The 13,985-nt window shown below is 43.6% G+C and overlaps 1 long non-coding RNA gene across 2 annotated transcripts; it reads right to left on the minus strand.

Moving 5' to 3' along the window:
• Positions 1–278: 278 nt before the first annotated feature.
• Positions 279–2,109, minus strand: LOC134732361 (uncharacterized). Of its 2 annotated transcripts, none has more exons than XR_010115431.1 (4): positions 1,908–2,109; positions 1,217–1,330; positions 709–1,007; positions 279–372 (listed from the first exon to the last, which is right to left on the minus strand). It is a non-coding gene; the product is annotated as an uncharacterized lncRNA (long non-coding RNA). The 2 variants fall into 2 exon arrangements; XR_010115430.1 differs by having other exon boundaries at positions 368–456; positions 1,908–1,934.
• Positions 2,110–13,985: the final 11,876 nt, after the last annotated feature.

Here is a 13,985-nt window from a genome sequence, read left to right on the forward strand (position 1 = left end):
GGGGAACAGGTGGTTTTGGTTATATAGATAAGTTCTTCAGCAGTGATTTCTGAGATTCTGGTGCACCCGTCACCTGAGCAGTGTACACAGTACTCAATGTGTAGTGTTTTATCCCTCACTACCCTCCCACTTTTCCCCCTGATTCCCCAAAGTCTATTATATCATTCTTATGCCTTTCAAGCCTGCCTCTTTAACTGTGGGCATTCCCCCAAGATTTCATTCTACTTTCTGCTATACTTTCTCTCAGAAAGCATACCCATGATTATTGCTTTACTTACCAACCCCATATGGAGAGCTCTTCACTGTAGGTGTGGCTTCTACTGCTTTCTATGCTTATGTTTATAGATGAACTCATAAGACTTGTATCCGCAGCTTAAAATTCAATGACAAGAAGGGAGCATGTTTTTACCTATGCTGGCAGATTCTTCAGATGCATTATTCAAAATTCCAGGCATGCTAACAAACAGAGAAAAAGAGAGTTTCCCAAACTTCCAATGATTGCTAAATGTGTCTATAACAGAACTTAGTCCAAACAGCTGAACTTCAACCTAACATTTCAGCCTACATTAAACATGCTACATAGTCTGCTAAGAAGAGTAATACTGCAGTGACTAGAGGAAATAGAAAGTGGTGGGCATGTTCCAGTCCTCCCTTCCTGAGTAACTAGCCCAGAACTTAGAGGTTTAAATTAAAAATATGTTATTTTACCTCCGAATTTTGTAGGTCAGGAATTTGGACAGGGCTCATCTGAGTGGTTCATCTGTTCCATGTGGCATCAACAGAGTTGACTTGGTGGCACTGGGCTAAAAGATGGTCTGGTCTGGAGGGGCTCTCATACATCTGGCACCTTGGCAAGGATAGCTGGAAGACTGGGTTCAGCTGAGACCCTCAACTGGAGCACTTACCTGGGGTCTCTCCAGCATGGGAGCCTCAGAGTAGTTGGATTCCTTCAATGGCCCCTCAGGACTCAAAGAGCAAGTGTTCCATTCAAGAGTTCCAGCTGCAAGCTGCAGGGATTCCCAGAAGTCCCAGAAAGTCACTTCTGTCTCATTCTATTGGTCAATCAAGTCACTAAGACCACCCCGGATTTAGGAAAAGAGGATTTAAACTCCATTTTTCAATGAAAGAAGTAGCAAAGAATTCATGGGCATCTTTAATCTACCACAGACTCTATTTTTATCCCTTTCACAATGTTATACTTGGATTAAGTACTCACAGGGCCAGTTGGTTTGCTCTGTAGATCATGTCACATCATATCTGCACTGCCCTCCAGCGATGTAATAAATCTTAGTACTGTAGCAGAATCAGAGGTTCAATATCACCTTTAGGGCTGGAAGAATTAATGAATGTTAGAAAAAATATCACAGCAACATTGACATTAATATCCATTAGAATCATTATATTCTTGACAATTATGTTTTAATACATAGGGAAGAGGACAGCAAATTATGATGGTAAGAGTATGAAGTTTGCAGTCACAACCCACCTCAGCTCAAGTCCCTGCTCTGTCATTTACCAGCCTTGTAAATTTAAGCAAGGGACTGAAATTTTCTGATCCTTGGCTTTAAAATGAATACAACACCTGTAGTAGGTGTCTCAGGAACCCCTAACTCTTGAGCTATGTCCATTCCTTCAAGAAAAAAATTGTGAGAGAACTTGTATGTACTTTTGAGAAAGTCCTGGTGGACACAAACTCCATTGGCCATGGCAGGTGACCTCCATAAGTCACCCTTAGCATGGTGTTTCCTTAATTGGAAACACCAATTAAGACCAGGCAGGGAGACTGGGCCTGTCTCCCTGCCCCCTCATCCTTGCTTCCTGGAATCACTTCCCCCATAAATTGCCTGCATCCAAGTCTTTACCTCAGGATCTACCTCCAGGAGAACCAAAACCAAGGGAATTCTTACCTTACAGGATTGTTCTAAGTGTAACATAAATCCCAAACATAGAAAATGCCAGGCACAGAGCCTGGTACCTCACTGTCTCTCATTGATTCCCTGCCATTTTCATGGGTCCAGACCACTCATCTTTCCCCACACCTGGCCAGCCCTTTCCAGCCCTGCTCACTGCCCAGTCTGTTTCTCCGAATAGGATATCTCGCCCTCCTCTGAGGTGTTGAAATCTCACCCACCCTTAAACATCCTTCTCTGACCTCCCTGGGTGGGGGAAATCCCCTGGTTATACCCACTTACAGCAAACACAGCTCTCTCCGTCCCTACACTTTCCACAAGTTTACATTTTATCGGGGTCATTATATTATCTTTGTCTGTCTTCTTCATGAGACTTAAGCTCCCACAGGACAGGGGACATGTCTGCTTTTCCTAGCCAAGAAAGGAAAAATTACTATTTGTTGAATGAATGAATGAATGAATACACAAGATGTTCTTTCTCCTGTGATTTATGCACTTACCTTGTCCTCTTTCCTATTTGCCCTCCACCACTGACACACGTAGCCACCCTGGACATCACTTGTCCCCTCCTGTGTTCCCATGGCATATTGTGGTAACTTGCATTGAACACATTCTCCTCTGTGATTCAGTTTAGATATTTTTGCTTATTTGGTTGTTTGTTTTTCTTTTTCTTTTGTTCTTTCTTCCTTCCTCCCCCCCTCTCCTTTTTTTCTTGTTCTCTTTTTTCCTTCTTTCTTCCTTTTTCCTCCCTTTCTTCCTCCCTCTCTGCTCTCATCTTTATTTTTCTTTCTTTCTTTTTCTCCCACTCTTTCTTTTTCCTCTCTCCCTCTCTCCTCTATTCTCCTTCCTTCTTTCTTCCTTCCTTTCTTTCTGAGAGTCTCAGCATAAAAGCATAAGCCATGTGCTCAACAGGAACTCAGGTATGTAAGTGTCAACCCACCCTGGGTCTTGTCTGACTGAGCACTCTGGGACTGTTGTACTGCATGTAGAGCTGATATTTTGCCTTACCCCAGATTCACCTCCTTTCCAAAATCAGGGAGCACTGGCTGCCCCTTAACCTTTAAAACAACATCCCCACTTGGGGAAGAAGTTGCCCCAAGATAAGGAAAGGCAGGCCTGGGAACCAGATCATGGATCCTTGTTGCAGAGCAGAGGGACAGATCTGAAGGCTCGTATGGCATGGCCATCCTGCTGTCTTTGAAGTATTTTGCTAGGTTCCTAGGAAACTGGGACTGTAATTGATGAAAATAGAAACCCTTTTAAAAATTCTGCACTAATGTATAGTAGAAAATTGAGTGCTTAAGACTGGGATGGCTCCCTTAGGGACAGAGAAGCCCATATGGCAAATTCCAGTTGATGAAACTTAAGCACAAGCCTTCAGGGAGCCCAGGGAAGGGCTTCCAGATACAGGTAAAAATGTGGCTGATGTTTTGCTTTCCCTTCTGCATGCCAGGAATGTAGACACTATGTCTGACACTCCAACAATCATCTTGTGACCATGAGGAAAAGGCCAAACCAAAAGAGGCACTGACCCTGACATTGTTGATGTCCTGCAGTCCTGTGATGATGTCATGCCCACTCATTCCACAAGCTTTTGGAGAGGAAGGAAGCACTGTGCTGTCCACTGGTGTGTCTTTCCCAACCTTCACCAAGTGCAGCATCTCATAATAGCTGTTAAATAGATTTTTTAAAATAAATCTGCTTTTGAGATACAACAAAAAAGAAAACTTTAGGCCAATATCCTTGAAGACTATCAATGCAAAAATTCTCAACAAAACACTGGCAAACCAAATCCAGCAACACATCCAAAAGCTTATCCACAATGATCGAGTAGGCTTTATCCCTGGGATGTAAGGCTGATTCAACATATGCAAATCAATAAATGCGATACATCACATAAACAGAACTAAAGACAAAAACCACACGATTATCTCATAGACATAGAAAAGGCTTTCAATAAAATTCAACATCCGTTCATGTTAAAAACTCTCAGTAAACTAGGTATTGAAGGAACATACCTCAAAATAATAAGAGCATATATGACAAACCCACAGCCAACATCATACCAAATGGGCAAAAGCTGGAAGCATTCCCCTTGAAAACCAGCACAAGACAAGGATGCCATCTCTCACCACTCCTATTCAACATAGCATTGGAAATTCTGACCAGAGCAATCAGACAGAGTAAGAAATAAAGGGCATCCAAATGGAAAGAGAGGAAGTCAAACTATTCATTTGTGGACAACATGATCCAATATCTAGAAAACCCCATAGCCTCAGCCCAAAAGCTTCTTAAGCTGATACACAACTTCAGCAAAATGTCAGGATACAAAAATCAATGCATAAAAATCACCAGCATCCCCATACACCAACAACATTCAAGCTGAAAGTCAAATCAACAATAAACTCCCATCCACAATTGCCACAAAAAGATGAAAATGCCCAGGAATACAGGTAACCAGCGAGGTGAAAGATCTCTAAAAGGAGAACTACAAACCACTGCTCAAGGGCATCAGAGATGCCAGTTGTGGTGGCTCATGCCTGTAAACCTAGCACTTTGGGAGGCCGAGGCAGATGGATCAATTGAGGTCAGGAGTTCAAAACCAGCCTGGTCAACAGGGGAAATCCTGTCTCTATCAAAAATATAAAAATGACCTTGGCACTGTGGTGCGCAATTGTAATCCTAGCTACTCAGTAGGCTGAAGCAGAAGAATCATTTGACCCAGGGAGGTAGAGGTTGCAATGAGCAGAGATTGCACCAATGCATTCCAGCATAGGGGACAGAGTGAGATTCGTCAAGAAGGAAGGAAGGAAGGGAGGGAGGGAAGGAAAGGAAGGAAGGAAGGAGAAAGAAAGAAAGAGGAAGAAAGGAAGGAAGAGGAAGAAAGGAAGGAAGGAATCAGAGATGACACAAACAAATGGAAAAACATTCTATGCTCATGGATAAGAAGAATCAATATCATTAAAATGGCCAAACTGTCCAATGCAATTTATAGATTCAATGCTATGCCAATTAAACTGCCATTGACATTATTCACAGAACTAGAAAAAACTATTTTAAAATTTATATGGAACCCAAAAAAAGCCTGAATAGCCAAAACAATCCTAAGCAAAAAGAACAAAGCTGAAGGCATCACACTTCCCAACTTCAAACTATACTACAGGGCTACAACAACCAAAACGCATGGTACTGGTACAAAAACAGACACATAGACCAATTCAATAGAATAGAGCACCCAGAAATAAGACCATACACCTACAACTATTTGATCTTTGACAAACCTGACAAAAACAAGCAATGGAGAATGGATTCCTTATTCAATAAATGGTGATGGAATAATGGCTAGCCATATGCAAGTTAAAACTGGACCCCTTCCTTACACCATATACAAAAATTAACTCAAAATGGTTTAAAGAGTTAAAAGTAAACCCCAAAACTATAAAAACCCTGGAAGACAGCCTAGGCAATATCATTCATGATATAGGCATGGGAAAACATTTTATGACAAAGATGCTAAAAGCAATTGCAACAAAAGCAAAAATTGACAAATTGAATCTAATTAAACTAAAGAGCTTCTGCACAGCAAAAGAAACTATCAACAGAGTAAACACACAATCTATAGAATGGGGGAAAATTTTTGAAAACCATGCACCTTACAGAGGTCTAATATCCAGCATCTATAAGGAACTTAAACAAATTTACAAGAAAAAACCAACCCCATAAAAAGTGGACAAAGGACATGAAAAGACACTTTTCAAAAGAAGATATACATGTAGTCAACAATCATATGAAAAAAGCTCAGCATCACTGACTATTAGAGAAATGCAAACCAAAACCACAATGAGATACCATCTCACACAAGTCAGAATGGCTATTACTAAAAAGCCAAAAAAAAAAAAAAAAAGCAGATGCTGACGTGATTGCAGAGAAAAAGGAATACTTACACACAGTTGGTAGGAGTGTAAATTGGTTCAACCACTGTGGAAGACTGTGTGGCAATTCCTCAAAGACCTAAAGACAGAAATACCACTCAACCCAGCAACCCCTTTATTGGGTACATTCACAGAGGAATATAAATCATTCTATTATAAAGACACATACACCCGTTATGTTCATTGCAACACTATTTGCAACACCAAAGACATGGAATCAACCTAAATAACCATCAATGATAGACTGAAGAAAATGTGGTACATTTACACCATGGAAAACTATGCAACCACAAAAAGGAACAAGATCATGTCCTTTGCAGGAAAATGGATGGAGCTGGAGGCCATTATCCTTAGCAAACTAACACAGGAACAAAAAACCAAATACCGCATGTTATCACTTATAAGTGGGAGCTCAATGATGAGAACACATGAACACATAGAGGGGAACAACACACAATGGGGCCTATCAAAGGGTGGAGGATGGGAGGAGGAAGAGGATCAGGAAAAATAACTAATGCGTACTAGGCTTAATACCTGGGTGATGAAATAATCTATACAGCAAACCCCCATGACACAAGTTTGCCTATGTAACAAACCTGCACATGTACCCCTGAATTTAAAATAAAAGTTAAAAGCAAATCTGCTTTTAAGCTAGAAGAAATTGAGAAAATGCTGGGCTATTGGAGAAAAATTGTGATTTAGTTAAAAGTTTTGGTGTAGGTATTGTCAGTTGGCATGAGAAAGTCAAGAAACTCGTGCCCCCCCAAGCCACCCCACCCTACCACCAGATTGTCTGTATTTCAGGGATGGGGATGCAGAGAAAAGGGAAGCTGAAGGTAACCCCTTCATAAATTTTCTCCCTTGGAAGATTGACATTTCAAGTGTGTTACAGAAAATTTTTAGCTAAAGGGTTAAAAGAAGAAGAAGGAGGAGAAATATATATACAAAATGCGCTGGTCAGACCATGAGAAGTCTTATCGGGATCCTTTATCTCCAGGAGGTGTCTGAAATCAACCCAGCCTTTTGACTTTGAAGATACATCTCCTGAGTTTCCCCAGGATGGACATTGCTGAGGAAAAGCTGACTCAGAAAGACAAGGCAGGTCCAAGTGTTTGCCGAGAAAAATGCACTCAGCACTCTACATAATTCCCAAAGGACTTTCTTCTAAAAATATTTTTATTAGAGTCTGAAATAATTTAATCACAGGCTTGTATTTAGTCAGAGCTCAGCAAGTACTCCGTGCTGAACAGCGATATTCTTTCAGGCTTTTAAACAGGAAACTCTGAATCCAGAGAACAGAAAACACAGAACCGTCCCCATGATGACTTAGAAAAGTTATCCTCTGCTCACACCAAACTCCCAAGTGTTCCCTACTTCATTGGGAATACATGAAGGTTGAAACTAAAGGGGAGAACTTGAGGGTTCTTTTCCCAATTAGATAAAGGAGCTCAGGGCTGCAGTGCCATTGACAGCCTGGCAGCAGGTAATCTTAAAGAGAAAGAAGACTGATAACTGAGCAGGAGGGAATGATTCCTGGGCTACTAGTCAAATCTTCTCCTTAGATTACAGGGAAGACCTTCCTTGTTAGCTGTGAGAACATCACACCTCCGACGGATACCAAGCACCACTATATTTCATCCATTCATTCATTTGACATGTCTTTGACACTGGGAAACCTGTAGACCTCGGCTTTCCAAACAGCATCAATCAGGCTGGATTCCTCTCAGGGATCCAGGGGAACACACAGATAGTTAAACAGACCACTGGGGGAAAACACCGGGACATGGACACGCCAGCAATAAGTACTGAACTTCCTAGATGGACGTGGAGGTGTGGGACAGGGACTTTGCCTTGCTTGTCTTTAAAATCAGAAATACAGGGTGTTTTGGCAAGTCTAAATTTACTGATTTTAAAGCTCCCACAAGGAAGACCCACATGAGACAAAAATCTAGAGGAGTATGCTAGGATAAAGCAATAAGTGAATGAATGAATTTCTGGTACAAAAAGCAAAGGGCCCGGAGTACCAGACCACAGGTGTTAGAAACAGAAGAAGTCAAACCAGGGGTTCCAGCCCATGCCACTCATTAGAATCACCCAGGACCCCAATCACTTACAGCAGAGCCCCTGGGCATGGGTCCAGACACCAGTGGCATTGTTGTTTCACCTCTCTAGATGATTCCAGTCTGCCACTGAGGACCCACGCTTAACTGGTACGCAGTCACTTGAGGCATACCTCTCCACTTCCAAAAAATATCTAAGCAACAGAAACACTGTACAGCATCTTGAACATTTAAAAGCCGAGGAAGAGAATTGCATACTGAGGAGTACACGGCAAGAAGGTCATCCTCACCCAGGGGTGGAAGCACTGTGAGTGATTTGCCAAGGGTGATTTTGCACCTGGAGTGGGGCTGGGGAAGAGCCCCCTTCTCAGAAAAGGTGCAGAGGCCTAGAAAGTTCCATACCAGGAGATCATGGTCCCTGTTGGCTTAAGGACAACAGACTGGGGAAGCTCTGTCACTAAGACAGAAGCCAAATCATCATGGGCTTATGGGAAAAACACGGTGAGAAGATCCGAATATGCTAGATGGGGAGGAAAGGTGCCAAAAAAGGCCTGAAGCCTGGGAGACTGGGGAGCTACCCCTGAAGATTATTCAAGAAAGCCCAGGGTCCCAAATGCTGAGATAAGATGCACGGTGAAAGTTCCCCTAGATGTGACAAAGGTGGTACTGTCACTAACTCCTGCTGGAATAATTGACCAAAGACAGCTTACATTCCCAAGTCATGGGTTCTAGACTTGACCATAGAAATCGAGGTGCTCCCACTGACAGCAGGAGTAAGAATGTCCTGGAGGGCTTGCAGAACAAGGATACTGGGCCACCCTGTGGTTCTAATCAGCAAAGGGATGCTGATGATACCAGACTGAGGTCCACCTGCATCCCCCATTCTTCCCCCTGATATCTCCGAGCTGCTGCTGTGGTCACTGTTACTACTGGGTGTGGATTCCTGGGAGCAACATTTGTCCAGAAAACCTGCTCCAGGGACCAGAGAATGGCTTGTCTTAAAATTCATTGCAGGTGGGGTCAGGGCTGTGCTGATCTTGTATAAATGCCTGGGACACATTAAAAGGGGACATGCGAGGCCAATGCAATACCCTAAGGAGCCACACCCTTCCCTGCAAAAGATGGAAGACAGCCTTGACTGCAGTCCCCTCTCCTGGATGGAGCAGCCTCTTTGCTGGGATGGAGCAAGAAGGAATTGTGGAGAAACTCAGGCTTTAATTTTAAAATTTTTGAGGCTTAGTGTACATCCTCTTTAGATATTGCCCAGGCTACAAATACAAGAGTACATTTCTATGCAGCACTAAGCTTTTGCTGCTAATGCTTGTAAGGTTTTATGGCAGTTGTTTTACCATGCTTCATAAAGGATATTTGGTATTCTTGACAAAATAAAATAAAATGAAATTGGGAGCATATTTATTTTGTGGGCTGTTTACTTTTGGCCACTTAATTTCCGTGCAGAGCTTCTGATGAGCTGTAACAGACAAGGCAGGATGTAATTGTGTTGTAGGACTTTGTCCTTAGTTCAGCTAACAGCCAGGTTCTTGTCACATGGCCATGAGAGATTAGGCTTGCAGACACTTTGAAGGGTGAGAAAAATGGAATTTATTGGGCAAAAGAGGGGGAAAAAGAGAAACAGGGACCCTCCACAAAGGCAGAGCGCTGCTAGCGTGCTTCCCGCCTCGCAGATTGAATCCCTGGTTCCACCCAGGAAGAGGACAAGCCAGGCTCCTCCCAGCTGCAAATGGCTTGAACTTTCCAAGACTCCACCCCAATGCGCAGGCCTGTTGGAGTTTTTCCGGCAACCCCTTTGCACTTGGCTGTCCCAATTGTATTAACCATGTGTTTCTGATGCTTTGATACGTGGGACCTTGTTGCTCTGATACCTGGGCCTTTCCCTGGTTTAGCCAATTCCTAGAGATAGTAAACAACTTGCCTGCTTCTGCAACATGCTTTTCAAATGCAAATCGACCAATCCAGAGCCACACCCCAACCACCTCTTTTATGGAACTCTGACCCTCAGAGTCACTGTCCATGCCCAGTGAGGGACAGCCCATGCCCCAGGAGCCCAAGGAAATCATTCAAACCAGCCAATCCTAAGCCTGCCTACCCTGCCTCACCCACTCCTTCCCACAGAAACCGCCACAAAGGCTCTCGCCCACACCTTCCCCTCACTCCCTCAGCCTCCTGATCGGCCCTAGTGCTTCTCCGGGCACCCTCCCAACCGCCATGGTGTGGTGTGCCCCTCCTGCTGGGATCTGGGGGATACCACTGTCTTTTCAATGGCTATTGTCTCCTGATCTGTTGGCCTCACCAAACCTGAATAATAAAGCCTATATTTGAAAACAGCAATTTGGGGTGGGAAATATAACAAGGTGAACGGTCACCCTGAGGTATAGCATGGCTTTGAGACTAATTTAATTCACAGTCTGTTCTTAGCTGTTTCTGTGCTTTCTGGGGGCTAAATCCACATTGCCCCTGCAGTGGGCTCAGAAGGATCCAGGGACACACACTCTTATTTCCTGGGAGAGCAGCCTCAGGCCCAGCGGCAGGACTGCACACTGGACGCCTCACCTCCATCCAGTAGGACAGTGACGCCTTGATTGGTCACAGGCCACAGGCTAGGAGAACAAAAAACTGGGAAATACTGTAGGAGAGAAGGTCACTAGGTTCCTACTTCCGATTCTTCCTTCCCTGTGAAGGAATCTTTATTACAGTCCCCCTGGTCACCCAGATTCCAGATGTATCTTCTACCGGTTTCAGGAGATGAACTCTTCGTGGTAGCTAGTCTGCCCCTAGGAAAGCAAATATTTGCTCTGCTCCTAACTGTAACCTTGACTCAGACCAGCCCATACTTGGGCCAGCTGTTTCTCAGCTGTTGAAACCTGGGATTTGGTATTGAGAAGCCCATTGCTGCTGCACATCTAAACCACACTCTCTAGGAGGTAATTTTTAAATTAGGTGAGCTTCAGTTTCCTTACCTCTAAAATGTGAATTATAATCTTTGCCTGGTGGATTTTTTTTTTTTTTTTTGAGGATTCAGTTGAGCATAACATGTAAAATCTTGCACTTTGTAGACATTTAGATGTTGGTTTCCCCTCCTTCATTCTTGCTTTATTTCTCCCACTCTTTTTTATCTAAAGCCTTCTCTCCCCTTGTCCTGGAAGCTGGCTGAATAGTAGTCCCTGGCCCCTGAAGCTCGGCCTCCACCAGGGATCCGATAGCTGTAGTCGGGGCAGTTTCTGAAAAACCACTGGGCAGTGGGTTCTGAGAGTTTCTTTGTAGGAGGTTTTGTTTTGCTTTGCTTTTCTGAAGAATGAGGAAGTGGGTTTTGCAGGCATGCCAAGGGGGAGGAGAACGTGCTGGTGCCTGAGCCCTGTGGGAGGGGGCTTCTAGCCCACCACCCCTGCTTCGAGGACTGGCTGAACCCATGAGCCAAGAAAGGAGGAGCTTCCAGGAGTGCACAAGCTGGCTCCAGCACCGAAGCTGGCAGAGGCTACAGCCCAGGTGGCGTCTGGATGGCTTCTCCACTGGTGGCAATGCCTTCTTGGAGCCCAGTAGCAGTAACGAATAGCCCTGAAGGGTGGCATGGGCAGAGATGCCAATGGGTGAGGACCTCAAGAACAGGAAAGCAACCACAAAACACGAAGCACCTTTGCGTGTCCAAGTGAACTATTGGCAGGACGTCATGGAAAAAACCAATAAGAGTTGAGTGTAGAGACAGGAGCAGAGAAACTTAGCTGAGTCCCGCTGATGGGACCCATTTGCTCACACAGGCTGGAAAAGTCCAAGTGACACATGCTGTATCCATTCTGCAGACACTTCTTAAATGCCTGTGCCACAGCAAGACACAGTGCCCGGTGCTGGGCTGCATCAAGGAAAGAGAAGGCTCCCGCCTTGAGGAACTTACAAGAAACACACATCCCACCTTTTCTGTGAAAGAGTCCCTATATATTCCCATAGCATTCAAAATACTTGAGAGATCACATTTATTCTTTAGTTCATAAATTATTCTTGGCTTCTGTTGTTGATGTCTGCTCTCATCCTTAGTTCTTGCAGAAGTAGCATTTATCACATAAGACGTGTGTTTTTCCTGTGGGCAGTGCATGGAAGTGTGAGGTTTCCAAAAACTATTTATCACCCCCTCTCCCCAGCTTTTGTAGGGTTGGGGGTGAAAAAATTCACCTTCAGAAAGTTAAAACAATAGAATCAACAAAAAATAGAGGAGATAGGCCACTTTAAGAAAAGAAACCACATTGTTTCACTTGTCCATCTGTTTGTGTGTTCAAATTGGACTTAGGGACACAGAATTAGGTTAGTCATAATCCTTGGTTCAAGACACAGATTCTATATTGGTCCCTGAATAGCTTGTTTTTTTATCTGTTTGTTTATTAATGAAGTAAACAATCACAATCTACTACCTAACATGAGATCTAGAACTTAATGAAGTTTATGTTTTCCTAACCCATCCCAACCCTGATGTAATTACTATCCAAACACACACACACGAACACACACACATATCTATATTTAAGAGCATATATATGATAAAAACTACATTTTAACCGTGTGTGTGAACATACATGAAGATGCTTTCACATATTTGAGAGAAAGCATATTAACTTTAGTTGTTTTCACTGTATGTAAAAGGACATCATTCTAAGAAATGTTTCTGGGACTTATTCAATAATATATATCTAAGATTCATCCATATTGTTCCATGTTGTTTTTTACTGTAGTGCATTTTATTACTTGTAAGAGCCACACATTCTCTTGTCCAGCGGGTATTGAGTTGTTTCTACATTGTATTTTACTCTTTATTATGGAAGTTTTCAAACATATACAAAAGTAGAGAGAATGATACAAGGAAGCAGGGTGCAGTCATCACCAGGGCCAACAGTTATCAACATTTGGCCAATCTTATTTCATGTATTCTCCCATCCACCACTGGATAACTTTGAAGCAAATCTCAGACTTCACCCATAAAAAATTTAGTTTGCCTTGGCCGGGCGCGGTGGCTTATGCCTGTAATCCCAGCACTATGGGAGGCCGAGGCCGGTGGATCACGAGGTCAGGAGATCAAGACCACGGTGAAACCCCGTCTCTACTAAAAATACAAATAAAATTACCCGGGTGCGGTGGTGGGCGCCTGTAGTCCCAGCTGCTCGGGAGGCTGAGGCAGGAGAATGACGTGAACCCGGGAGGCGGAGCTTGCAGTGAGCCAAGATCATGCCACTGCACTCCAGCCTGGGCGACAGAGCAAGACTCCGTCTTAAAAAATATATATATATATTTAGTTTGCCTCTTGGATAATAACCTTTTTTTAATGTAGCAATGCAAATATCACACTTATTCCTTAATATTAGCATAAATCCAGCACTCAAAATTCCCCGATTGTCTCGCATCTTTTCTACCTGTGTGACCCCCCACTTCTGCAATAGTGGAGGGGAGGAAATGCGTAACCTGTGAGGTCAAGGCAGAGTCTGAAAGCCGGTGGTGGTTCTCCTCCGGCTGCAGTCAGCTCCTTTTCTGGGTCATTGCTCAAACAGCCAGAATCTAAAGCGGGGGACTCCAGAGAGCACTGGAGAAGTTCCAGGAAGGAAGAGAGATGCAAGCCGCGTGGCCCCAAGCCTGAAGATAAAGAAAAGGCAGAAGCAGTCAAAGAACCCTGTGCAACGTCCTCACCAAATCCTCCTTCTCAAACCTCACTCTCCTCTCCTTTCCGGTTAAAATCTAATAACGTGTTCAAATGCCTCTGCCGGCCCCTCCGTACTTCTCCCTCCCTGAATACTTAGAAAACAGGAGAAGAAGGGAAGAGAAGATGATAACAGGAAAATAGAAAAGTGAGGGGTCAAAAGTTAACTGCCCAAAACCACCTTCACCTAAACCAGGCATTGGCAAACTTTTCCTGTAAAGGACCAAATAGTAAATATTCCAGGTTTTGCCGTCTCAACTACTCAACTGTATCTTCAAAGAACAAAAGTGGCCAAAGACAATCTGCAAACGAACAGGCGAGTCTGTTTCCTAATACTCTTAATCCACAGAAACAGAGGGCAGGCTGCATTTGGCCCACAGGCTGCGGTTTG

Source organism: Symphalangus syndactylus, chromosome 14, assembly GCF_028878055.3.
Source record: "Symphalangus syndactylus isolate Jambi chromosome 14, NHGRI_mSymSyn1-v2.1_pri, whole genome shotgun sequence".
In the NCBI taxonomy this organism is placed as follows: Eukaryota; Metazoa; Chordata; class Mammalia; order Primates; family Hylobatidae; genus Symphalangus; species Symphalangus syndactylus.